Source organism: Zalophus californianus, chromosome 4 (genome assembly GCF_009762305.2).
Source record: "Zalophus californianus isolate mZalCal1 chromosome 4, mZalCal1.pri.v2, whole genome shotgun sequence".
Taxonomy (NCBI): Eukaryota; Metazoa; Chordata; class Mammalia; order Carnivora; family Otariidae; genus Zalophus; species Zalophus californianus.
Genome location: NC_045598.1, coordinates 68,135,873 through 68,162,781, shown reverse-complemented (window position 1 = coordinate 68,162,781; position 26,909 = coordinate 68,135,873). Strand labels below are relative to the sequence as shown.

General features: G+C 32.4%; 1 protein-coding gene across 15 annotated transcripts in view; it reads right to left on the bottom strand.

The window, feature by feature from the left end:
• The window catches only part of ADGRL2 (adhesion G protein-coupled receptor L2), a 268,676-nt gene that overhangs the window by 153,209 nt on the left and 88,558 nt on the right, over nt 1–26,909 (bottom strand). The window contains exon 1 of one of the 15 annotated variants that reach the window (XM_027575088.2): nt 6,202–6,342. The exons of the other annotated variants lie outside the window; for them this stretch is intronic. The gene's annotated coding sequence lies outside the window, so the exon portion shown is untranslated. Of the gene's footprint in view, nt 1–6,201; nt 6,343–26,909 lie in introns of those variants that run through there. 15 annotated transcript variants of the gene reach the window in all.

The following is a 26,909-nucleotide window of genomic DNA, read 5'->3' as shown; positions in this document are numbered from 1 at the left end:
TCTACTGAATGCCAAAAATATAAAAAGAATGATATATCAAAAATTAATCTGATGGGGAACATGGCACACAACCTTGTAGAATTGGCTTCTATTCTTTTTTCACACTGAACTCCCAAAGACTAACTCAAAAGACAAAACCCAAATAAACCTGCAGTTTACAACTGCCGTGGCAAAGGACCTGCCTTAAAACTGAAAGCTATTTTATACAAAGCATTCACAAAAGAATAAGAATATATTAAAAAATAATCCCAATACTAATCAAACAAATGCTAATCAAAATATCTTTTATTAACTCATCAAATTGGCAAATATTTTCTCAAGATAATATGGAACTCTGGCCAGAGTTGGAGCGTTCCATCAGCAAAGGTAAAAAGGAAATTATCCTTCGCTCAGAGCAAGAGCTAAACAGGCTGAATCTTCCTGGAAAACAATTTGTCGATATGTAATATGAGGTTTAAATATGTGTGTCTTCCTTGAGATACCTCTAGAAATCTAGCCTAAGGAAATGATAGGGAAGTAAGCAAAGATTCACTCTAGGATACATGGAACCATGGAACCAGCATGGTCCATACGTGCTGCTGTGGAACATCTAATAATATTACTCAGCCATCAGAAAGGATGAATATCTACCATTTGCGTCGACATGGATGGAACTGGAGGGTATTATGCTAAGTGAAATAAGTCAATCAGAGAAAGACAATTATCATACAGTTTCACTCATATGTGGAACACAGGAAATAGCACAGAGGACAATAGGGTAAGGGAGGGAAAACTGAACAGGAAAAGATGAGGGAGACAAACCATATGAGACTCTTGACTCTGGGAAACAAAATGAGGGCTGCAGAAAGAGGTGGGTGGGGGGCTGGGGTAACTCACTGATGGGCATGAGCACTGGGTGTTATATGCAAGTAATGAATCATTGAACATTATATCAAAAACTAATGATGTACTATACATTGGTTGACTGAATTTAAATAAAAAATAAATAAAATGTAGATGATAAAAAACTTAGAAAGAGAAAGAAAAAAGAGAAGTCAGATAATTTCATGACCTGTCATATTGGAAGGGCTAATCAAAAAACAACTTCTTATATCCTCCATATTGTTCAATGATCCGATCAAGCAGTCAGAATAACTTTAATGTGTGGACATGACACATTAATTAGTACACGTAAAATTAAGTCATCCTCTGGACTGCTCCTGATTTGATCAAAGAATTCTGACTGCCCAAGTTCTGCTTGTAATGAGTATTTTCATTTCAATGACATGCATACAGGCTGCCTGCCTACATGCACACAACTCTTGAACACATTTCTACTTTCTTAAAGCGATCCAAGATCAGTCTGTCTTCAGTCATCTGCTATTTGAAAGAGTCCTTGTTTGTGGGAAGAAAGGGAAGGAAAAATCAGAGACTGATGACTGCTTTGTAGGAAACCGTGGCCAAGATAGGAAAACCTCTGTTAGTGAGGGCAAAACGAGGAGGAAACCGCACAACCAAGACCTCTTTTGTGGTCGTTGGCAAGGACAGATATTTCATGAACTGATTTCAACTATACTAAAATGTAAGCATATTCTTAAGGATTTTAATGTGAAACACAATTTTAAGGTTTGAGAATGTGAAACACAATTTTAAAATTACACTGTAGTCAATTATAAGACTTAGTATAGACGATTATTTCTAACAAACAGAAACAGGTTCTGGAATGTAATAAAATCATGATTTTCTTCATGCAAATAAACCTTACATCCATCTGTGAATAAGTAAAAAGAATATCAAATTTATTTTTCTCATCCTACAATCTATATCCAATCATCTTCACTTCAAATAAAATTATTTACAAAAATTCAAGCCTTAAATGCAATTTTGAAAACTAAGTCAAAAGATTTTATTGCTGTGATCCAAATTAAGAACAACCTTCCATTAAAAAAAAAGTCAATGAAAATTGAAACACTTAACAAACCACAATCAGTTAAAAATAGGATGAATAAATAATCAAACATGGTGAAACTAATCTTAGGAAAACATTGCTCCTAATCAGAGTGGAGCCAAAGGACACTCACAGGCATAAATGTAGCCAGCTAACAGACTCCTCCAAACTCTTTACCTGCAAAATGAAGCTCAGCAAAAGCTTCTTACAATGCAAAACAAAACCAAACAAAATCAGAAAAAAGTCATTAAATTTCCTTTCAATGAACAGAAAAGATTAAGTAATTCTCCATATTAATAACCAGTTTGTCCTTAGATTTTTGGAAAACTTCTTTCCAAGAACTTTGGTGAGGAAAAAACTGTGACAATAAAGGCACAGTGCACAAACTCCTCTTAATACTAAGTCAAGGTTCATTTCTTAATAAAATCAGAAACATGTGCCTGTTCAGCAAAAATAGAAAAAAAATAAAACCTGTTTGTTTGTAAGTATCAACGAAAGAGGTAGACTAGATCATGCTTCAAATTAAAAAGAGGAAAAGATAATTTAAAGTTTTCTAAAACTGGTTAACTAAGGTTGATATTCTATTAGGAGTAAAGCCAACATAAAGATTCATATCCAAAGCTTTGTCTTTGATTTCTACTTATGGACACTGAGGTACTAAGACCACTGGATGATAAACCCAAAACAACTAAAAGCAATGAGAACAGGGAAAGAAAATCACCATCTAAGTATGAGACCTACCAAAGTCACCCATCCTTGTTATTATAAACTAAAGCTGTGTAAAAGGAAACATTAATGCTTCATTCTACGCACTAAGTGTATGTCAGTGCTAAATGAAAGCCAAAGAAGCTCTGTCTACAAAATCAGTCTTTCTAATCTTATTTGCACTATAAAATTATAATAATTATGAAATGGGACTTACTAGCAAAAGAGAACTGCTCTTCTACATTTTGCCCATACAAACAAAACAAAAAAGGATAATACTAACCCCATTAGACCTCCATGCAAAGTCTTAGAAAATGAAAAATAAATTAAGTTTCATTTCAATCTAAATCTCATTCAGGGTGTTCACTTTCCAGAAATATCTTATGTGTGGGCCAGACAGGCCAGAATTCCCCCTTCTTGTTAACATCGGAGAAAACACTGACACTCTTGGGAGTTTTCTTTCAGTAAGTTGTCTAAGTAAACCCTTGCTATCGCTAATCAGTGAGCTTATTTTAGCTCCAGACATTCAACGTTCTTTTGTGTTTCAGTTTATTTTTTTTCCTTTCACAAAGATAGTTTGGGGCTGGGAATGCTGACAGAGATTTTAAAACCACGTGGCCAACCACCGGTCGCTACCCTCTCTCTCCGTTTCATTTCTGTGGACACTGGTATCAAGTCCAGAGTACTTTAATTAAACTATTTATGCCAAAGTCCCCTTAACATTCATTACTGGTCTTACCCTTTACTGAAACTTCTGCACTGTGAGGGAATAAATTCTAGGAGAGGTCTTAGAGTGGAAAGGAGAAGAGTTCAGGAATGCTCCTAGGAAATTACACCAGCAATCCGCTATAACATCTACCAGGCATGCTGAGCATGCAAAAGAGGCTTGTAGCTGTGGACATGGGAGGAACAGAGCAGGGCAGTCTGCCATTCTCTTCATTAAAATCCTTCCAGTTGAAATAATAAAAACAAATTGCTGTCATTTTCAAACCAATGTAGGGGACATTTTATGACTGAACATAAACTTACAAATTAAGTCTCAAAAGAAAAAAAAACAGCAACAACAAAAGTTACATGCCCAGTTCAAAATATTACCTTACATATCATAAAAAAGTTGATGGTTTCCTCAACTTTTCTACCAAAAAAAACTGTAAATCTGTTTGTTTAAAATATTTTATATTTATTGTTAAATTATACTCCACCTACAATATAAGAAGTTAGTGTTTCCCCCACTTGGGGGAAAGGGGAAGGTATTTTTAAATGGTAGTCCTCTTCAACTTTAAGACATTCTATTTCCTCATAACTTTCTAATAGTCTAGAATTCTTATGCAATTCTTTTAGTTAAATGCAAATTATGGGCACTATAGCCAAAAATTATTTCCTGAGTGCCTTCTATGGGTGAAACACTGTATTATACATACATCACTAATTCTTCATGAGATCAACATTATAAAGGTCAGAAATCTGAGCCTGAGAGAGGAAAAAATAACTCGACAGAAGTTATTCAGCTAGCAAGTAGCAGAGCTTGAATTCTAATCAAGGCTAATTACAAGGCCATTCTTTCTGCTAGTCACTACATTATTCATTCAACAAATATTTACTGAACATCTATTATGTGATGCGTACTGAGGAACAAAAGAGACAAAACTTCTTACCCTTGGGAGATTACATTCCAGCTCAAAAATAACCCTTCCTAATAAAAAGCTATAATTGCCTGGTCCACTGTAAGGTCTAAATAGTTTATTCATAGAACTTCATGAAATCTTCACAACTTGAAGAAATATATATTATTATTTCCATTTTGCCTTAAAATGAGAGTACATAACCTATTCAAGAACAGTAAGTAAATAGCAGTGCTGGGATATAAACCCATGTTCTAAAGCCACTATTGCCACTAATTAAGTAGTTCAGATAAACCTACTTTATGTTTTATCATCTTTCCCTTTAGAATAAAAAATGCAAGTAAAACAACGGCATTTTGGGATTGTGAAAATGACAAAATACCAAAAGAATAATGAGTTGATTTTTAAAATGTTTCCATTTGTAGAACTAACATCCCTTAGGTAACGATAGATAAATGTTAACTTAATTTTTATTATTTCCAGTCAAGCTATCTTAATTTCATTCACTGATAATCAGTGCTATCTAAATTAACAAATTATTCAAACTAATAAATCTTATCAGCCAAAATACCTGAGAAGTTGCTTACAAGTCAAACAATAAACTTAAGTATTTCCTCCAATTATAATTAACAATGAATCTTAACAGTCCTGGAAAGAATGTTTTCACATTAATATCTATAATATTATGGACTAATCATTCATTGTTCATGCAAACAGAAAAGAAAAAATCCAAGGTTGCTCATCAGATTCAACCTTATGTTTGGTTCACTGCACTGGATCCTTTGTTCATAAATCATTGTTATTAGTCATTCCCTGAATCAATATTCAGATTCCCTCTTGGTCTACATATACAACCACTAAATGAAATAATAATGACCCAGGATCTGTTGTATATTAGATCATCAATATCACCATCAGAGGCTTCTTAGAGATAATTAGGTAATCTGAGTAAACTATGTCAAATGATCTTAAAAATAAATATGAAAAATTACTATGAATACACACTAAGAAGCTGAAGAAAATTTTGTGAAGTATAGCACATTGCCTTATGTAATCAATAAATGATACAACTCATTTGCAAGCTATGTCAATATATATAGTGTCATCTAAACTTCTAAAATAAATTTTTCACTTCTAAAATAAAGTAGATAATATTAACACTATAATTGCATGTATGTCAGTTTAGGCCAATGAGTATCTAGTGATTACATTCTAGACATTTTTGATATTGTGTACTGGAAGGAATCTTACTTATTTGTTAATTATCTTTATCTTCTACACTATTAATTGGTCCCATGTTAGGTTCAAAAGGAATTATAATACAGATTTAAGATATGGCTGCCACCTTCAAAAAGTTAATAATCTTCTAAGAAGAATTAGAAATAGAAGAAAATGACTAAGACCCAAAATATGCATTAATTAGTAATTGCTGTACTCCCCAAAAACTCTATGGTAATAAACGTATTTCATACCAAAATAATGAGAGAGAAGAGAAATAAACGCAGTTTCTGGACCTGTGTTTTTCTTGAGATGTGTACCTAGATCAACCAACATCATCTAGATAGAAAGAGTCCAAAATTGAGATCAGAGCACACTCTGGAATCCTGTCTTAACCTACGAAGGTTGATACAATTCACAAACATGTAGTCCCTAAGTCTACCAACTATATATGAGCGTAGGAATAGACAATAAATCTACTATCCCATTATCTTCCCAATTATTCCAATTATACATTTATGGTCCTGATTCCACCTTAAGTAATCTTAAAGAAGATTTTTAGGGACTACTCCAATATGTTTGACTTGTCCCTCCTCTCAAAATATGTCTCAGCAATTATTCTAATAATTCACATTCTAAAAATTATATCTAAAGGAGTTGCTATTTCAGAAAAACATTTTTTGAAACCTACTTATACATGATCTCATTGGCAGCCATAATAATAATAACCTGAGTTACTCAGCTCACATATTCCACACTTTGACTTCATGGGAAAACCACACATGATCAAAAAGCAAGACGACATCAGGGACTTCCTCCAGAAAAAGCAAGTTCTTATGCCTTAGCCAGGGTTGCTTTCCATCAAATCCTAGGTTCCATACCATATAAATCTGTGTCTACAAGCAAAACTCAAGAAAACAGCATTGTAAAAAATATATATCAATTATTTCGGAAAATTAACATCAGAAATAAAGTTGTAGTGTAAGAACAGAAAAGACTCTTCATTGTTAGACACATTCTGTGTAGTTGCTATGGCTCCTCTAAAAAACATTAGGACTTAGATGAGAAGGCAAGAAAAATAATCACGGACAAACTCTTAAGAAATAGTAATGGAGGGCGCCTGGGTGGCTCAGTCGTTAAGCGTCTGCCTTCGGCTCAGGTCATGATCCCAGGGTCCTGGGATTGAGCCCCACATCGGGCTCCCTGCTCTGCGGGAAGCCTGCTTCTCCCACTCCCACTCCCCCTGCTTGTGTTCCTGCTCTCGCTATATCTCTCTCTGTCAAATAAATAAATAAATAAAATCTTTAAAAAAAAAAAGAAATAGTAATGGACTGGGTTGTTCTGAATGATTGTTAAATACAAAAAATAAAATAAAATAAAAACTTTAGTTCATTAAAAAATTAAAATCAGGTTGTGTGTGTTAGTGCTTCTTAACTACTCAATCATGGAATGGGGGAGGTATGTGGTTTTTAGAAAAGGTATTTGCAACTTTAAAAGATAATTTTATAACCTCTACTAAAATTTCACATATTAAAGTGGTAATAAAGAATGTTTAATAAAAAATACAGGTTACAAAAAGCTGAGAAAAACTGACTAGAAGCTTGAATTAACTTTCCAAGACTCTTTTTTTTTTTAAAGATTTTATTTATTTGAGAGAGAGAGAGCACAAGTGAGGGGGCAGAGGGAGAAGCAGACTCCCCACCGAGCAGGAAGCCCGATGCACAGGGCTCAGGAGCTCAATCCCAGGACCCTGTGACCATGACCTGAGCCGAAGGTAGAAGGCTTAACCAACTGAGCCACCCAGGAGCCCCAAGACTCTCTTCTTTAGTAAAAGACTAATGTATTTTGTAATATTTCAACAATTTTTAAAAATTTACCAATTCAGAAAACTTTGAGGAAAATATATTCCTTGTTACTAGGCCACATATAAAGAAAAGCAAAAAGCTGTACTTAATAACTACCACTGATAACTAGTGAGTCTTCAAATCTCGTAAACTAAAAATTATCAATAGTGTTCCATTATGTTTGGAAAGATAAGAAGCAAGGGATTGTGTAGACTGATATTACAGAGCAGGTATCAGGAAACTTTTTCTACCAATGACCAAGTGGTAAATATTTTAGGCTTTAAGGACCCTATAGTGTCTGCCATCATAGCGTGAAACCTGCCATAGACAATGCATAATAATGAATGAGCATGGCTGTGTGCCAATAAAATTTACTACAAAAAACAGCCAGCCAGCTACAATTTGCCAACCCCAGCTAGAGATGAACTGGCACAGGACGAAGATAAAAATGCAGTTCAGTCAAGTAATGAACTGACCAATAACTATCAATGTCTGCCAACATAATCAAACCAATGTTAGTTTGTTATTTTAAGAAATTAATTTAAATGTTAATGTAAAGGTAAATTAACCATGCTGGAATGAGAAAAATAAAACAAAGCAACATTATACTGACCAAAACAAATTAGTGTTTCACTGTGTGTATATAACAAAGCCATATGTACAGCTTTTGCAGTGTCTGGGGAAAAAGTCCAGAAAAGAAAATAAAGGATATTACCACAGTAACCTATCTTGCTACTCTGTTTGGCAGGAGAGAATGTAAAACCAATCAAAACAGTAAGTAATGGAAGACTGAAAAGTAATGAGGTTTGGACAAGACCCCTGAGGTATTCTACCATTAGCATGATGGTTTCAAATAGCTGTTGGTAAAAGTGGCTTCAAACTCCTGAAATTCCTGTCAGCATTGTTACTCGCCCATATGAAATACTGGATATATCCCAGTTCCACATTGTATTCAGCAGGAAACTGCTAAAATTCTAATTTGCTGAATTTCTGCTAGAAAGCTAAAAATACTACAAGGCCAAAATCGCCAATCTTATTCCAAAAAATTATGAAGTCACAATAAATGCACACAATTCTTTTGGAACACAAGTATTTTTACAGCTTTCCAATTCCCTGTATCTATATTCTCCCCAATCAAAATATTTTGAATGTTACTAATGCAGCAAATATTTTTATTTTCTGCAATCTAATATTTCTTAAAATTGAATAGTCATGCTATAACATATCATAAGAATAACATTTCTAAGCTACAATTAATAGGTATCACATTAAAATACATGAGAGCTAAACTTGTCTATCAATATTATATATAAGACAAAAGAGTGGAGAAGGTTACAAATTTTTAATAAGAGCATTATATTATGGTAGTAATAATCTAGGTGTTTTACTGGAAGTGAAGTGGATTACTGTAAATGAAATTTTAAAATGTCCTTTCCTTTTACAGATAACACAAAATGACTTTTTTTCATGTCTCTAGCGATAAGAATAAATTTGCCACACAGTTAAATGGTGCCTTCACCCTTCCCACTCTGGCTCATGAATTAATAATTCAGTGACATTAATACAAGAAGATAAATGATAAAAAGGTTAAGGCGCATGGGCCAACCATACACACATACTTCTTTTAGCACAGTTAATACTTCTCTGCCAATTATAGCTAAAACTTTTTAACAGTTTTCAATAGCGTTTTTACAATCTAAGTAGCAGCTTATGCACACACAATTTCACACAATTCAGGCTTAATAAATCTCCTGCTGGTACCAAACAATCATTCTAGGGGATTAAAGTGCAACATCTGTTAACATTAATAATGTTTTATATAGTCATATGTATTAAAGAAGCCTCTACTCCATTATTAGTCTCCTAAAAATCCTTCTAGACCAATATACTGATTTAGCATGAATTATACATATATCCCTCAACTGGTGACTTACAACAAAGAAATATATTAGTATGAAATGGTAAAAGAAAAAAAATTGCATTCTCTGTGAAGTAACAGATTTTTTTGAACCAAACCTAACGAAATGTATTTGAGTGTGCATGTGCATATATATATACACAAATGAAATTAGCTCAGTCTCTAATACAGTTTTTAAAACCAAAAATCCTCAGTAGCATTACTCATGGCAAATTTCAATAAACCAATGCTCTGTAAATATGAAATGTACTTCAATGTAAAGTGGTACACATTCACTCACAGTTGATTTGACTCTCTCTGAAACGTCTTCATCCCCTCTTACTGTTTTAATTCCCAGGGCCCTAACACCTTCTTTCTAAATTTGTGCAAAAACCTCCTAGGTGACTCCTCACCCTCCACCCAACTTGCTGATCTCCACTGGACTTAGCTTCCTAATTTCACTCTACAACATAAAAATGTGTAAAACTGGAACCAATCCCAGAGATCACTTCATACATACGACAAAGAAAACACTTGGGGTTGTGACTTGACAAAGGCAGATCGCAGAACTGCTGATTTTTAAATTTTCCGTAAGTACATATATTATCTTGCTGTAATTCAATTATCACAACAAATCTAGTATCTCTATTTTAACAAGAGGGAAATTACGACTGGGGGCCGAAGGAGTAATAAATGCATAGTTTAATAAAAAGTGGCAAAAAGCAAAACTAGGAAAAGAATCCAAATAAATCTAATTTAAAAAATACTTAAACGCTCTGCTTCTGTCAAATTTACTTGCCCAGTAATTCTGAATATGCCTTTAGAACTGATTTTTACCAAGATACCCATATACAAAGCATCACCCTCCTTTCCCCCTAAGGAAATTTATACAGATTTGGTAAGTTTAAAAACCACCTAAACCATAAAGACAATCTGACCACCTCAAGGTGGAAAAACCTCTCCTTCCACAAATTCCTATAGTCATCATCTGTATCATTTTTATGGTAGGTGACCCTGAGTTATCTTAGGACTCCTCTTCAATTAAGCTTTGAAACTATTTTTAAAATCTCTTTTGTCCAAATTTCCCATTTTTATCTTTCTTCAATATAAGTCTCTTCAAACCAAACAAAAAATTTTCCAATATACATACTTTGTTCAAGACACTGAGGCTGGTACTGCAAGCAAAACAAGGGTGCCAAAGATAAGGAAATGAGACAAAGGCACAAATAACTTTACTTACTTTAATGTAATTAAGAAGAGTAAGTGGTCCTTACAGACCATAGCTTTTGCCCACCACTTTAATCGAGTCTGATACATACCATAATATCCTGGTGATTAATACAGTGAATATACAATAAATTAAACAGGTTTCTGGAAATTACCATTTTTAACGGATTTCCTTTTTTTAGCTAACATCTAAGCTTGAGAATAGCCATCCTTCATTCATTTCCTGTTCTTCCTCTTTAAAAATTAGCGAGATTCAATTTTTGGGCCAGAGGAGGCTTACCCTCACCTCTGTACCTTTCTTGGCATACTTAGCGATGTTCCTTCTGCCTAGAATCCCCTCTGCCACTTTCTCCTTGGCCAACTACTACTCTTTTCCCAATACTCAGTTTAGGCCTGTCACTAAACTATCTAACTCCCTCCTTCCCCTAAACCTTGCCAAAAAAGCACTACCATTTGTTCTTTTGTTGTTGTTGTTATTTTTTAAAAGATTTTATTTGACAGAGACCCAGCGAGGAGAAGGAACACAAACAGGGGGAGTGGGAGAGGGAGAAGCAGGCTCCCCGCCGAGCAGTGAGCCCGATGCGGGACTCGATTCCAGGACCCCAGGATCATGACCGGAGCCGAAGGCAGACGCTTAAAGACTGACTACCCAGGCACCCCCAGCACTACCATTTGTGTCCATAGCACAACGTGCCGTATCACAGAGTATCTAAAATATCATCTCAAATTATTGTAAGCTGACTGAAAACAGAACCCGTAACTTTTCACAACTATAATCTCAGTGCTAGGCAGCCTTGCCTAATGCTTGGCAAATAGCACATAACAAATGTTTTCGACAGAGAGAAAGGAAAACAGGGAAGAAAGGAGAAAACTGTGAATGAAAAAACTGACTATGGATGCAAAGTAAAGACCATGAATGGTAGATAAAGAAAACTGAATGGAATCCAGAAACTAATGTGTGAAAGAAACACAAAATTTTAAAAGTAGACACAAATGTAAGATCCCCTGGAATAGGGATTTTCAAGGATTTTTCTTCCTACGAAAGACTCTTTTTAATTAAATGTTTAATTAAATATTGAGCATGCCTATTTAAAAGACAAAATAAAAAAATGAATGTTTTTCAGAAAGCTTAATTTACCATTGTTTGGCATAAAATACCTTATCATTTTTATCACTTATAGAAGCCAAATAAACTGAGCCTCCTTATTATAAAAGTGAATGAAGCATGAAGGTCACAATTAATGGGGAAACTAAACCTACAGCTCAGCTCTAACCGAAACCAAACTCCAGTAAAATAATCCCTTGATGGAAGTTTTTCTTTAAAATACCTGAAAATCTGGGGTGCCTATGGGGTGCATTTGGTTAAGCGTCCAACTCTTGGTTTCGGCTCAGGTCATGGTCTCAGGATCCTGGGATAAAGCCCTGCGTCTGGTTCCTGCTCAGCACAGAGTCTGCTTGAGACTCTCTCCCTCGCCCTCCGCCCCTACCCCACCCCGCCGCGACCCCTTCTGCTCTTTTTCTAAGATAAATAAATAAATCTTTAAATAAAATACTTGAAAATTTAATAGAATCTATGAAAACAATTGGTAATTTCAAATACTCTAATTTAAAATTTTTTTAAGTATTACAAAACACAAAGCTATATGAAATTATGTTAAAAATGCCTGACAAATCTGCTTTTAGATAAAAATAAGACTGAGTATATTTAAAAAATTGACATTTATTTTCAAAGTACACTAAAAATACAAGAAAATTTTTTTCTTGCAAAACTTTTTGACAAGGTAGGCTTCCACATCTATACATTTGCCCAGCAATATTTGGGATTTGGAGAAAATACTATTTCCATCAGTAAAAGTTTTTGTTTTGGGTTTTGAAGTTTTTTTTTTTTTTGTAAAAGTTCTCTTAAAAGTGACAATTTTTAAATAGAGGGCAACACATGGGTACAACATACTTTTATCACAATTCAGAACAAAGAATGGAAAAATTAAAATCCACACCTCTTTTCTCCCCCAAAATTATGAGAATAACATTAGCACTCCAATTCACTGCTAATTTGAGGGCTTATACCACACCTCTAAATAAGACAGTAAATTTCACAATGGGAATTACACTTCAGCCTTACTTTGCAATTAAGGTATCTGATATTGCCTATAAAGCATGAGGCATTGGAGATTATTTCTTTTTGGTATTTATGTTCTGCTGAGGCTGTTGAAAAACCACAGCTACTTCCAAAGCCTAACTTACCACCCTTCCTCAGACCAGCATTTGCAATTTAAGAGACTTTAATATACGAATCAAGCATTGATAATAAATCTAAGCAGCTTGTTTGCAGAAAGATATCTGAATATTAAATATGAAACTTAACAGGTTTTAATAATTAGACTCTGTAAATTGTATAATATATATGTCTGTCCTAATTTGGGAAGATGCACTTCTCACATAACACTCATCAAACTAAATACAAGAAATTGTTCTGGCATTCACTAAATTAAAATCTTGAAACCCTACAGCTACAATGTGCAAATTTAGAATTTATTAATACCTTAAATCAAACCATAGTTATTATTCAGTTTTATATAACGCAATTTATAGTAGTCTTCTGCCGTAAATGCAAGAACACAATGAGATTTTAATCGGAATCTAGTGTTAGTCACAAGAAGACATTTTGGAAGGTAAACAACCACCACCACCCCCCTCCAAAAAAACTATCATTTCACAGTTAAAAGATAAAAATTATCCACCTGTGATACCCACTGAGGAAAGGAATTGTGGAATGGCTCTTTACATACCAGAAAATGTTTCTAAAGCTCAGATTTAGGCTATCCTTACTAGAAACTTATATGAGATATTAAATGCTATTTTTTCATAGTTTGCTAAATGCCTAGATGGTTACAACATGGATTTGTTAAAATACTTTCACAATTTTTCTTCATATATTTTATCTCATGACCACTAAAGTATCTTTTTAAACATTTCTATTCTTTTATAAGGTTTCCTTTACCAACTAAAAAACCAAAATTCACACTACAGTATCAACACCCACATTAAGTTAACTTCCCTTTATTTCACGTTGATTACCTTATGCAACTCTATCTTCAGCATAACTGATAACCAACCAGTAGAAAAAAGAAGTCAGCCTCATACCAGGGCACAGTTCTGACGAGTAGCCTCTACTGTCTTCCTTTTAAAACTGTTAATACATGGGAGGATCCTAATCTTTGCGATGACTTGGGGGCAGGGATTTTGAAGCTGTGATTGTAGGTCAGGGAGAAGAACTACAAAAAAGAATCCTACTTGCATTTTTTCCATATGGTAATTCAATCAGATATCAGATTATAGTAAAATGAGGAAAATTACTGATCTTTTTTATTTAATCACACAGTAAAAGTGGAAGCAGATGTTTTCAGGTGGGTGGGTAGACATCAACATTTCTTGTTTTCAGTATCAGAACACCAATTTTGATAAAGGCAAATCAGGTCAATCACTGATTTATCACCTAACAAAGACACCGACCAAAATAGCAAACTCTGAGCAGAACTTAAGAAAGGAGGAAGAATCTCCCAACAAAAATGAGGAAAAAATAAAACAAATCGAAAGAGTGAAAATGGACGCCAAACAACAGGAGCCACTTAAATATGTGAGCCAAATTTAATCCACAAGTAATGATAATAATAAGCATTTACTGAGCGCTTTCCATATATGAAGCTCTATTAAAACTCTAATAACTGCATCACACAATTTTTCTCTATTATATGGAAGTAAGAATACTTTGATTACCACTGAAAAATCAGTACTAAGTCTTGTATTACTCCCATTATCATTCTTATATCCATGAGCGGAATCTGAAACTGGTTAGGTTCTAGACCTATTTACTGCGATCTTTATTATCATAAATGACAACTATTTATTCAAAAATATATTGAGCCCACTCTGAGTTAGTAACTGTTGATAGGTGCTGATAGGTGCTTGTGGTCATTGTTCAGCCCTGTCACCCAAAATTAACCAGCTATGAAACCTAAAAGTTATTGCTGGGTCTAAAGAATTGAAAAGCTATTGAGGAAATAATTTCATTATTCCTAATAATAAGATGTAGCCAGGAAATTTTCTAGGTACTAACAATAAATATGTACGTTTACCAAAAAAGATCTTTGAGGGCACAGAAACTCCTAAACCTTTCCAAAAAGTGACAAGACTTGTATCTAAGGAAACCTACGAATATCAAATTAGTTTGTGAAAAAGCTGTTAAGAATGTTAATAAAATAGCCCTCAACAAAGCCAAAAGTATTCTTCCACAAAATAAAAGATTTCTCTCTAACCAGATTTTAATAGCTGACTTTTATAAGTCTTGATTATCTTAGAAGAAACTTCACATGAAATAGAAGTCAACAAACCAAAAACCTAACCTTATAGCCTCAAATCCACATAATAAAATTTTTCACTTTAATCAGCACTTGAAGAAACATGAATATCATTTAAAACATGTATAGGGATATACTCAAGAATAGTTTTAGGAACATCTGTAAAGGAAGCAAAATTATTATATTTTCCCAAATACAACATTAAAATATGCATATCAACTTGAAGCAATTTTTTTTGGACTGCTGGTATTATTTAGGCATAATGCATGCACCCCAAAGTACAGGCAGGAAAATGGACTCATTCTCCTTGCTGTCAAGCAAGCTAATGGCAGGAATGAATGATGTTTCAAACCTGTTTGATTTCTAGCTCTCTCTCTATCCCACATTCAATTACCAAATTCCATCCCATAATTACAAGTTTTCCTGTCTATAGCCATTGCCTCGCACCTGGACTGTCATCCACACCTTCTAAAGTTCTATTTCCTCCATTTTTTCCCTGCTGTAGTTCATTGCTTACACCATCTTGAGAGTTAGCAATTAAAAATATAACACATTCTCAATCAAAAATATTAACAGCTTTTTATGGTTGAAATGTAAACTCTAATTTTAGCGGAGCAACCTCTTTATAATCAGGTCCCAAACTAACATCTCATTTTCATCTCCTTCCATTTTCTGTGCGATTCATACCTTCCATACACATTCTCCTGAAGGTCCCGTAATTTCTCCCTTTCTTTTCCAGTGCCTTTACCTCTGACCTGTCCGCCTCTCAGAAACCCTACATCTGCTGAAATCATTATCTGCCTTCAGGTCTACCTAAATGGAGTCTCTTTTCTCCATACTTCTCATTTTGAATTCACTCCACCTACCCTATATTCCACAGCCTTTCCTCTACACTTCATTTTGGGATGTCACTATAGTATGCCTTATAATTATTTGTGGAAATGTCTGTTTCTCTCACGAGATTATACGTGCCTCTTACAGAGCAGTCCTTAACACAGCACATTTTTTTAGGCAGGGCCTTAATAAATGGCTGTTGATCCAAAATGAGTAAAATTAAAGCCCAGAAGTTAATGGATAACTAGATGAAATGCACTTACAGATAAAACTGTTCTTGTAAAGGATAAAACACAATCAATATTGTAAAATACAGACTTTAAGACCAGTTCAAGCAAATGCGTACTTTTGGTCTGGCAATTCTGGCAAACTCAGTACTAGAAGTTCTCACATTTTTAAAAACCACATGTGCTGCCATAATAACCTCTGTGGTATTGCAGGAAACCAAAAAAAAAAAAAAAAATCTTGAAAGTAAAATCCAAAGCATTATAAATACTGTGGATTATTAAATAAATCCAAGCCCTCACCTGTCACTTATACACATGCAACATTGTCAAGAATGACTGCTCTCAACTACAGAAGCATAATGGACTTTAAGAGAATGTACCCACATGTGAAATACCAGATTTTTTTCAAAAGATAATTTGGGTTTCACTTTTATTTTAAAGAATTCTCAAAAAACTATTTTATAGAGTAAGAAATCTCTAGTACTGAATATCTTAATACAATTTAATTTATCAAAATTGGGAGTGAGAAATAGGATAGTGGCAATAATTTAATCGCTCTGGCTTGGTAATACCCCCTGGCCTTGAGAAAACTATAAATTGCACAACATGGAAGGGTGACAAGGCCACCAAAAATTAAGATTTACTTCATCAAATTTACCTCTATGATCTTGGCTATGGCCTATAAATGTCCCTATAAATGAAAAGTTGGCTTAAGGAGTTTTAATTAGACTAATACAGTCTTGAATACAATTCCAAAGATGGAAAATCTGCCTTTCACCTAAACAGCTAAATACATCAAATGCACTATATTCTGAAAGATAAAAATAAAATTCTGACTACTATATTTAGAATTAAGAACAATTTTCAATTTTTTTAAAATTTATAATATTTACATATATTAAACCAAAAACTGTGCTACTCTAGCTTTATTATTTAATTCTTTATCTGTTGCGTAGAATCAGTAAAACTCAAAGTCCATATAAAGGAAGCTTACTACTAAAGATAGGGAGCTTTTAATTTGCGCTGAATTGTTCACTAAAATATTTTTCAATCTATTCACAAATCTTGCAATAATAAAAAAAAATGGACTTAAGTCCCACCTTTAAAGCGGTTTCTATACCACCATGACAGGAGATTTCGAAACATTTTAACCTGGTTGTTAAACACTTCAATTTCAACAACTTCTAATTGTATGTTAAAATGATGTAAAATATTAAAGCTTTAATGAGTACTCAGCATTAAAAAGTCAATTTAATAAGGAATTAATTTTCAAATAGATTAGCGGAGCTTTAGAAATTCTGAATGGTATAGTTGTGATTCTGTCCAAAAGTTAACCTTTATAAGCAGTGTTAATGAAAATTTTAACTATTTAGTCAAAATTATATATTGTTTCCTGGAATCCTTCCTAATATTTTTAGTTTAACTTTCTACCTACTTGAATTATTCATACATACTTATATAGTTCCTTATCTAAATTCCTATCCTTATACAGAGTTGCCTACCTTTCACTCTGTTTAAATCTTTTTTATGCAATAAATAAAATGTCAACAAACTTAAAAAGTAAAATTACAATTTTATCTAATTCTTAGGTTCTAAAAAGGTAAGGAGAGAAAAAGATACTTAGGTCTTAGACATAATGCCATAATTTCTAAGTGTAGAGAACAGACAGCCTCGTCTTCAGCCAAAAATGAGATCAAGACAATGCTGAATCCTTGGCCAACAACATAAACATATATTTGCCTTACCATATTTTGGTTGAAGCAAATATAAATAAAACAAAGGAGAATGGCAGGTCAATCAAAGGCATCAATTGTACTATCTAGTTGCCCACACAAATCCTTCTTTATAGACAAACTGTCTTTTTTTTCTTTTAAAATCATTTAATTCATAACACGAATTATAGAACAGCAAAATATATATATATTCCTCAAACTGTCATTTAAGATGTTTCAATAAAAATTTTCTATATTTTCTTTGAGAAAAAAAGTACATGGACTGAAGTTTTTATTTTGTAGGCTGAACAAAAATAGGTAGGTATAAAAAAATCACTCATATCATAATGAATGATGGATTATCAGACCAAACATTAAAAGAATATTTTACAAGAGTTAAATTATGCCAAACATGAAGGTATGGGAAATGTCCTTTTTAATTATGGAGGGCTCAATATATATTCAGTCATATGGAAACAATCTGAAGACCACCACCACATGATTCCACATTAAATAAAAAACTTATCCATTGATACTAATCGCTAAATTTATACCTTGCTCTTTTTCAGAGGTCAAACAGCATGTTACTTGGGAAGTCAAATGAAAAAAAAAATGTGATTTTTTTTTAAAAAAAGAGAAATAAGGCCTTCAGCCATCAATTCAGAAATGAATAATATCCAATTATTAAGAACAAAAACATTATAAAGCAATATACTAAATATTGAAGAAGTGTTAAGTACATAAACATCTGAAAATATCAGTTTAAAAAAATAGGAGTGATTTATTCTTCAGAAACAGACAAAATCAATTTTAATAAAGTAAGCTAAGAAATTAAGCCTATATTTTAATTTATTTTCAATTAAACATTAACATTGTGGTGATTTAATTGCAACCTTCTTGGTAATGTTCCTGATTTTCCCAGATTTAACAGGCAATATAGGGAATGAGACTATTAGTGTATGTAATCTATAAGATTCTCAATATTCTTCAAATACGTAAGCAATGGTTGTACTAAAGGCTATTCAATTTAGTATTGTTCCAAAGAGTTCTTATTCTAATTTTTTAAGGACACTTAAGCTATTAAAAATCAATCTAAATATTTTTTTTAAAAAAGCGAACTCTGGAAAATGTGAATTCTAAGATACTTAAGATTTGTTCTTCCATTTTTTTAATCATGTAATATTAGTGACTGAATAATAAATGCTTTGAAAAAATATCTTTTCTCATGTAATGAAACCAATTATAGGTTTCAGGCTGAAATGTCAGGAGAACTTTGCACTTAACATATCAGTAACACAATACAAGAAAATTAGTAAAAAAAACAACAAAACAAATGCGAGGTATGGGAGAGTACTACATTATTAAAATAGGTAAAGTGTAAGAGCTATGTTTGACCATCCAGTTCATTATAATTCTATGTCACCATAATTCGACAAAATATTTTATAAGCACTAATCAACCCAAAATTCCTATGAAGAGGACCAAGATGGAAGAGTGCTTTTAGAGTGTATTCTTAAATACCTTAACATATTGCAGCTGTTATGTGAATCCCACGTAGCAAAGATCTAAAACAAAGATTTTCTTAAATTTAATTCGAATAATTTCAAAGGTCCATGCTTATTTTTGCATCTGCCAACAGCTACTACGGGCCAGTAATTACTACTAAGAGATAAAAAAGCATCCCTTATGATGCTCTGACAAGTAATAAAATACTACAGTTAAGCTATTTCTTTGAACCTAAATTTTTATTTCAGGCCTCTGATATGAGCAATAACAACTACCTTTCTGCTTTGACTGGTATTTGGTCAAAACAAAAATGCCTTTCAATATTCCGATTTAAAGAGCATTGAATATAAACTAATTTTTAAAGAACATTACATAAAAATTCAATGAGTAAATGGCTTCTTTTCCTTAATTATAAGTCTCAAAACGGCTATTTAAATTTATATTAAAATTGTATTAATATTAAAGTATGAAAACCATACAAATATGAGACAAGATTATCCATGAATAGAAAGCATCAATATTTTTATTGTGAATTTCAGTTATTTCCTTAGGTGTTGTATTTCTTCTTATACATAGGTAATACAATCATGTTTAAATTACTGGAGAAAAAAATGTGCAATCTTATAATTTATTCTTTTTAAAAATGAATAGAAATTTGATATTCTAAGATTTTAACAATTTCAATCTTCAGCTTTGAATTAGCAATATCCTGTGAATGCCATAATAAAGTGTACATAATAAAAAGTAGTCTTTTAAACCTTTGTTAGATTTCAACTTGATGAAACCTATGCCTTTGAAAATATAAAAGCAAAAAGGCATTAATATTGTTTATTATTAGAATTAAAATGAAAGCAATAGTTTTTAAATTTTAAATTTAGTTTTTAAATTAATAAAGCAATATAAAATATATTTTTTCCAACAGTTATTAAAACATGTAGATTCATAGTTTTGAATTCCAGACTCTTCATATAGGTACACATAAATTTTGAATAAATATTATTTAGGGTTTTTTACATGTTTTATTAACTTCCATTTAAAATGTTAACCTGTTAGAATATTTGACTCGGTTCAAAGAGAATAAAACATAGCAAGTTTTTTAATAGAAACTTCCATTTTTATAAAATGTATATTAAAAAGATTTCAAATATGTATTCATAACACATAATGCCTTTATCTCGAGAATTATTCCTCATATTATATTCTACTCATAATGTAGCATATTTTAAAAAAAAAGCCAATCTGCTCAAACAGATGTCGAAACAATTTAATACATACACATTTACTCAACATATATACAAATGAGCAGAGGATATTATATCATAATTAATATTTTTTATTATTCATCCAAGAATATTTGATAGAAATTTCTCTGATAACTTACAAAGAATGTCAGGGTTATTTTAAACGGAAAAACATCGCCAATTAACTTCCTTGTCATAAACATCCCCAATATAATACCAATAACAGTTTTACAATAGTAACTTAATTAACTTGTCAACAAAACATTTTCTTTGCAATGGATTCAAATTTCACTACTTTAAAAAACACTCAATAGTCTACCTCCAAATTTAAGACAAAACAAGCAGAACTTACCCTAGCTGTGCCTTTCCAATAACCTCACAGAAGTTATGCACTCTGTGACAGTTACTGTTCCTCACGTAACAATTTTCCTGGAATGAATTCTCTAGTAACCCTTACCTCTCTGTGAAGGGAGGTGTGATCTTCGAGGGAAAAGGGTAATGAACCATAGTATCAGATTCCATTTTCTGGTGCCGATCATAGTTAGCACCAACAATGATAAGAAATCTTTTTTTATCATATGATTTAAGACAATGAAGTTGGCAGTACAGGATGCCTATCAATAATTCTACCGAAAAGGAGCATTTGTATACTTTTGTAAAAACATACCAACATAATCCTATTGAAGTGTAATTGCTGTTGCTAATATTCTTACCCTGGTATGAAAATGCTCTGCATAAATGTAGCATAAACTTGTTAAGATAATACATGGCCATGCTGAGAGGTTAATACTTATATAAAAGCCCATGCCAGTACCATAAATCTCTTTATTGGACAACAGTTTCCTTACTTAGAGGGTCATTCTGTGTAACTAACAATCTGATTTTTCACATTAGTAAAGCTTAGCTAATAAAACAGTAAGTCTACAACAATGAATTTCATTAAGAAACAAAGCTTCTTAAAATAGCAAATAAGTATTTTTACTTGTCATATCATTCCTTGGTAAACTAAGGGAGAGAAATGAACTATTACATCTCTTTTCAAGGATGCATTAAAGGATAACCTTTCTTTTTTTTCCAACAAGCAAATTCTGAAATAACATTTTTATACTATAATGTAAAAATACAAATAAAAAGGTTCATTTTTATGATAACAATATAGTATCTTATCCTTAAATTTCCTGGCACAATTATGCATATGATGTGAAAAATTTTGCTCACTGAAAAGAACCAAATGTTCCTAAAGGTTTTTAACCCTGATTACCAAAACACCTGATCGGAAAACTCTCAAGTATTTCTGAGTATCTGGCTTATAATTTCTGAGAAATTTAGCTGACACAGTGTTCATAAATATAATTCCGTTTTTTAATTAAGTACTATCTATCTTGCCTGCATTCATTTTTTTCCAAGTTACTCAGCAATTTTCTAAACCATTTAATATTAGATCTTTACTGGTGGTTTCCCTGTTTTTAAGTGTCACTGCATTAATCGGTCTGTTATTGCAAGTAAAAGTCATTAATCCAAAGTGATCATTTTTGATTTTAGAAAAGAGCAAATGCAACTCACCTACTTTGATCTATTAATTAAATGTAGAGGAATGTAATTTACTATTTACTGTTCAGTGATCGCTTTATTTTATTTTACATAATCTGGAAAATTTTCTAAAAAATCTGATCTCTCTTTTAACAATTATTCGATATTTAAACAAGACACAGTTCTACAGTCATCCAGAGCTTTGACCGATCATAAAACTAGTTAGCATCTCAAAATGAGTCTGATTCATTATCTTCATGACTTTTCAAGTTATCTTTACTAATTAAGTAAAGGTAAAAAGCCCATTTGTAATCTGTGAATACAGGAAATGATAAATACTTGGACATTTAGTATATTAAATTTCACTATAATTTGGCTAATCCCAAATGCTTTATTTTCCTTAGAACAATTTTTCTCAAACAAAAATAAAAAATATGTTAAAAAATATAATTTTCAAAAAAGCAATACCAATTGATACTGCCTTGATTATTTTAATCTCATATACAAGCTCCCTCTGCAGGTAATAACAAGGGTTAGCAAAAATATCTGAAACATGTAGGCAGTTGCCTGGTAAAGATGCAGGTCACCATTGTATGAAAATACTATTATCTAGAGTCTCCTCCTTACCAATTATCTGATTAAAATAACTGCTTCTGAAAATTTGTGGTTCAACATGATTATTCTTGTCCTTCAGCTTGGTTAAGAATGCAGCTTGATCAGGCAGGATATACAAACTTTTCAGTCACCCAAGAGCCCCTCTTACAAAGTGTATTTCAAGGAAAAGAAAACATTACTTTGCTTACACAGCACCAGCCTGAAATGACAGACCACCCAAAACAAAGCTGTTCAACCTGTTTATCTGATGCATCTTCTGATCCCAAAGTAAACAATCAAAGGTGATACTTTAGGATTGACTTACAGTGAAAGATAAAAGATAAATTTTAAATAAATGCAGTTACTACTACATTTTCTTCTTAGAATTTAGAAAAATTCTGAAACTTAAATCTGGAAGTATTTACTTCTGAACAATAAATTTATTTTCATTAATTCAGTATGAAAAGAAAAAGAAAAACTGGTTTGATGTGCAAAACACCCTTTACCCCTCCATCGTATTTTTTTCGGAATCTGTTTTAGATTTGTGTTTGCACACTCTCCTCTTCACCATATTCCTTTCTCTGTGAATACAGATATAAGGTACATCTCTGACAAAGGGGCAGGGGGACAAAAGGCAAAGTTAAGAATATTTTCAAAGTCTTAGGGGGCAATGTGTTACCAAAAATTATTACTGGACAATTTGATGTCCCCTGATTTTTCCTTTCAAACTACGTATGCACCACCTTATAGCATATAAGCAGTGACTAGAAATTTGAGGCATTCAATTTGACTTACCGATAAATGAACTGAGAGGCTTTTATTATAAAGTGCTTTTTTTAAACTAAGATCCTTAATTAAACACATGTAAATTATAAAATATATGCTCACTTTCATGCTAAGCATACAAAAATACCAATACAGAAGTACCAGTTAAATTTCTTTGCTACTTAAACAAAGAAAACAAGGTTAAGGGGAAAGCCAACTTGTAATAAGCAGCATTGTAGTGAGTTTTTCACTTTAGAGAAAAATAAAATTTTGTTTCACTTATATCTTTAAATATTCAGGCTGTAGGCCTAGTTTAAAACCAATGATATATGAAAAGTGACCTCCATGAAGGCTATGGGTATCACAGCATTTACAGCAGAAAAAACAAAGGTGGGGGGAGACATCTCTATTACTCAAAAGGACAGAAACAGTTAAACGTCCTTAGTAAAAATGAAATGTCTAGGACATCAAAATTTTAGTATAATTTTTATTTGTTGATGGATATGAAGCAAAATGAAACGTTTCAGAATTACATCCATCTTTTTTTAAATGTAAGACAAGATACATAAAGTGCATCAATTCTTCATTTAATACATTAAGGCTTTGTCAAATTCCATAAAAATATGCACAATCACTGGGATACAAATGCATAGGCTTACAACAACACCAAAATTCATGTTTCCCAAACTCTCTTGAACATTAACCCCAGGAAGACCAGGAATCTTAAGAATTAAAACGTACCATAAGCATCTCGAGATTAAGAACACAAAGAGCAGAGAAAATACTGTATAAAAACATGTTTTCTGTAAGTTCTAATAAATAACCACAGTACTAGCCAGTGAAAAAATGGTAGGCTTTTAAGGCAAAGGAATAAAATTTCTGTATGGAAAGTGCCAATGGAATCAAGAAATAATAATTCCAAATAGAAATACTTTGTTTCAAAGTAAAAAAAAAAAAAACCAGGAAAAATCATTTTCGACATGATTTTCTATGTAAATTGTAGTTGAGAACTGATTAAGTTAATATAATCTATATAAAACAGAAATCTATCAACTAAAGACCTTTTCTAAAATCTTGTAATGATTCCCTCATTATATGGAGAACTATTGTCACAGTATTCTAAGAAAAATGATTAAAATTAGAATTTACTTTATAAACAAAAAAGAACTCTCTTTTGCTTTCTTTATAGACACTATTTACTGTCCTCTACAATAGAAAGTATTAGTCAAAAGCAAGGTCACTTAGCCCACCCCCAGCAGCCAAGAACCATTTTTGACAATAATTGGGGTTAGATTATTTTGTCATCTAAATCCAGGGCAATCATCTGTTTGAGGCATGGGCTGATGTAAAAATACGTACAAGATGATGCAAAGCATGGGTAGTACAAGCATTTCGTGATCCAAAAGTAGTAAATACCTTTGAGAACAAAATAGAGATTAACCAAGTCATAGCATTTTCAAAATCGGTTTAAAAAGTTATCTTAATCATACATATTTTACATTTTAAACTTATATTTGCAGTAATTTTTAGCCAGTAACAGTCATAAATATTGATACATACAAAAGAACAGGATATAAATTCCATGCTTATATATGTACGTGTGTATATATTTATTTGATCAAGAAAGGAGTTAAAGAGTATTACCTAATAATTGAAAGAGCAAAACCCTTTTTATTTTATGAGGAACTTCATGGTGCATTTTTCACCACACATTTTTCACTACAATGGCAAAGATTTTATTATTCATCTAGAAATAGATTTATACAGTTTTGTTCTAACAAAATAATAAGCCTTTGAACACACCTAAGTCTGAAGTTAACCATCTTTTCAACTTCTTCCATCTCTCATGGCCAAGAACTAATAGTTCGTTTTTATCTTCCTTTTTTCTACTATCAGATTTATTAAAAACAACAGTAACAGCAACAACAAAAAAAACCCCACACATTTTTGAAGTTACTTAATGCATCTTAAACAGAATTAAGTCATTATTTCAGGATGTTAACTTCTGCATAACCTGCCTGCTTTTTAATATCTCTATTTTTATAAAAATATTGAATCTGTCCTTACAAAAAGTCTCCCAAATTTTTTCTTTCTTAGCTTTAAGTAGGCTTCTTTTAAGGCAACTAATTTCAATACTGAAATTCAGAGATTAAGGTGTAATCCCTGTGTGTGAATTTTAATGTTTATAACGTACTCCTCACAGATTAGAAAAATCAATGACAAGACCAACAGGGGCCCGTTTTGCTCAGCATAGGTTTTCTTGTCAGGTAGTGATTAATGCTGTACTCTGTAGAGGGAGACATTACATCCGGGCTAAAACAGACCTAAATTTTACCCTCAGGCAGAAATCTGATTTAAACATCTCTATTTAAAGTGACATTTGTCCTCCCTTTTCAACTGGTTTCCCCAGAAATTCCAGGAAGTTGACTTCATGACCTAAAAACAGCTGGGTGGCTGCGAGCAGCAGTTGTGGCCTGTTCTTGCACTTCGGTAAATCTGGGTGCCAGAATGAATCAAGGTGGTAATAAAACAGGTGCCCAGCTATCCGCTATGATGAATCCCATGCCACCTTATTGCTACAAGAATTTAAGATTTAAAATTCTTTATAATTCTAGAGTCAGTAATAAAAATTTCTAAAATGTGTTTCTGTTGCTGATAATAACCTCGCTATCCATACTGATGGACCAGATTTCTTTTGATGCCTAAAATTATATCTGATATTTCATGACACTCATCTGAAATATCAGCTGATCACAAATTCTAGAAATCCAGAAAAGCAACAACAAAAAGCAAATCTCTAAAACAAACAAGAATATGCAAGTGGAAATAGTTTCTTGGACTTAATGTAACAGCTTCCATAAAAACAAAAACGGAAAACAAAAAGAAAAAAAGTTCACATAACAAAATTACCAAGTAAACAAGACATATGCATATTAAAACAGGCACCAATATCCTTACACTGTGAAACATGGTAATTTTTTATATTATTAAGCAATTTAGACATTGCTGGCAAGTTCCTACTAACCAAGGTAATCTAATTTCTGTTGCTTTTCAATGTAAATTGATTTTTTTTTCTTTTAGCCGTCTGGTAATTGAACAAATTTATGCAACTGTGATGGGATATTACTTACCACCACACAATGTCATAAAATTCTCTATGAAGACAAACTATATCACTTCATAAAACTGCATTTTTGTTGTAATTAAACAAATTGTATTTAAACTTGCTCTGTGCTTCAAAGCAATCAATAGTATTTTGCTGTAAGCTGCACTTTACTTGCAGGTGTTAAGCGCTAGGTTCCTTCACTCGATCTACCTTTTTCAAAGATAATTTTTATTGGCAATATATGGGATGTTATTTTCTTCTTCAGAAATAACTTTTTAAAAATCATTGCATAAGAATATATTAGAAAATATCTGCAAATTATTGCCTACTTTAGTCTATCAGATAAATGACATAAAAAGATTTTTAAGTATTTTTGGTTAAGACCTTTTATGACACAGTGACCCACTTAAAAAAAATCTACTTATGTCAAAAGAGCATAAAGAGATTTTCATTGTTTATAATATACACATTACAAAACCTATAAAGTCAAAATACCACATTGACAGTCCTGAATAAAATTTAGGAACTACCCCCAGTTATATAGTTTCTCCTTTCAAAGTTATTCACACTTAGGTCAAGAAAAATGTCATCATTTT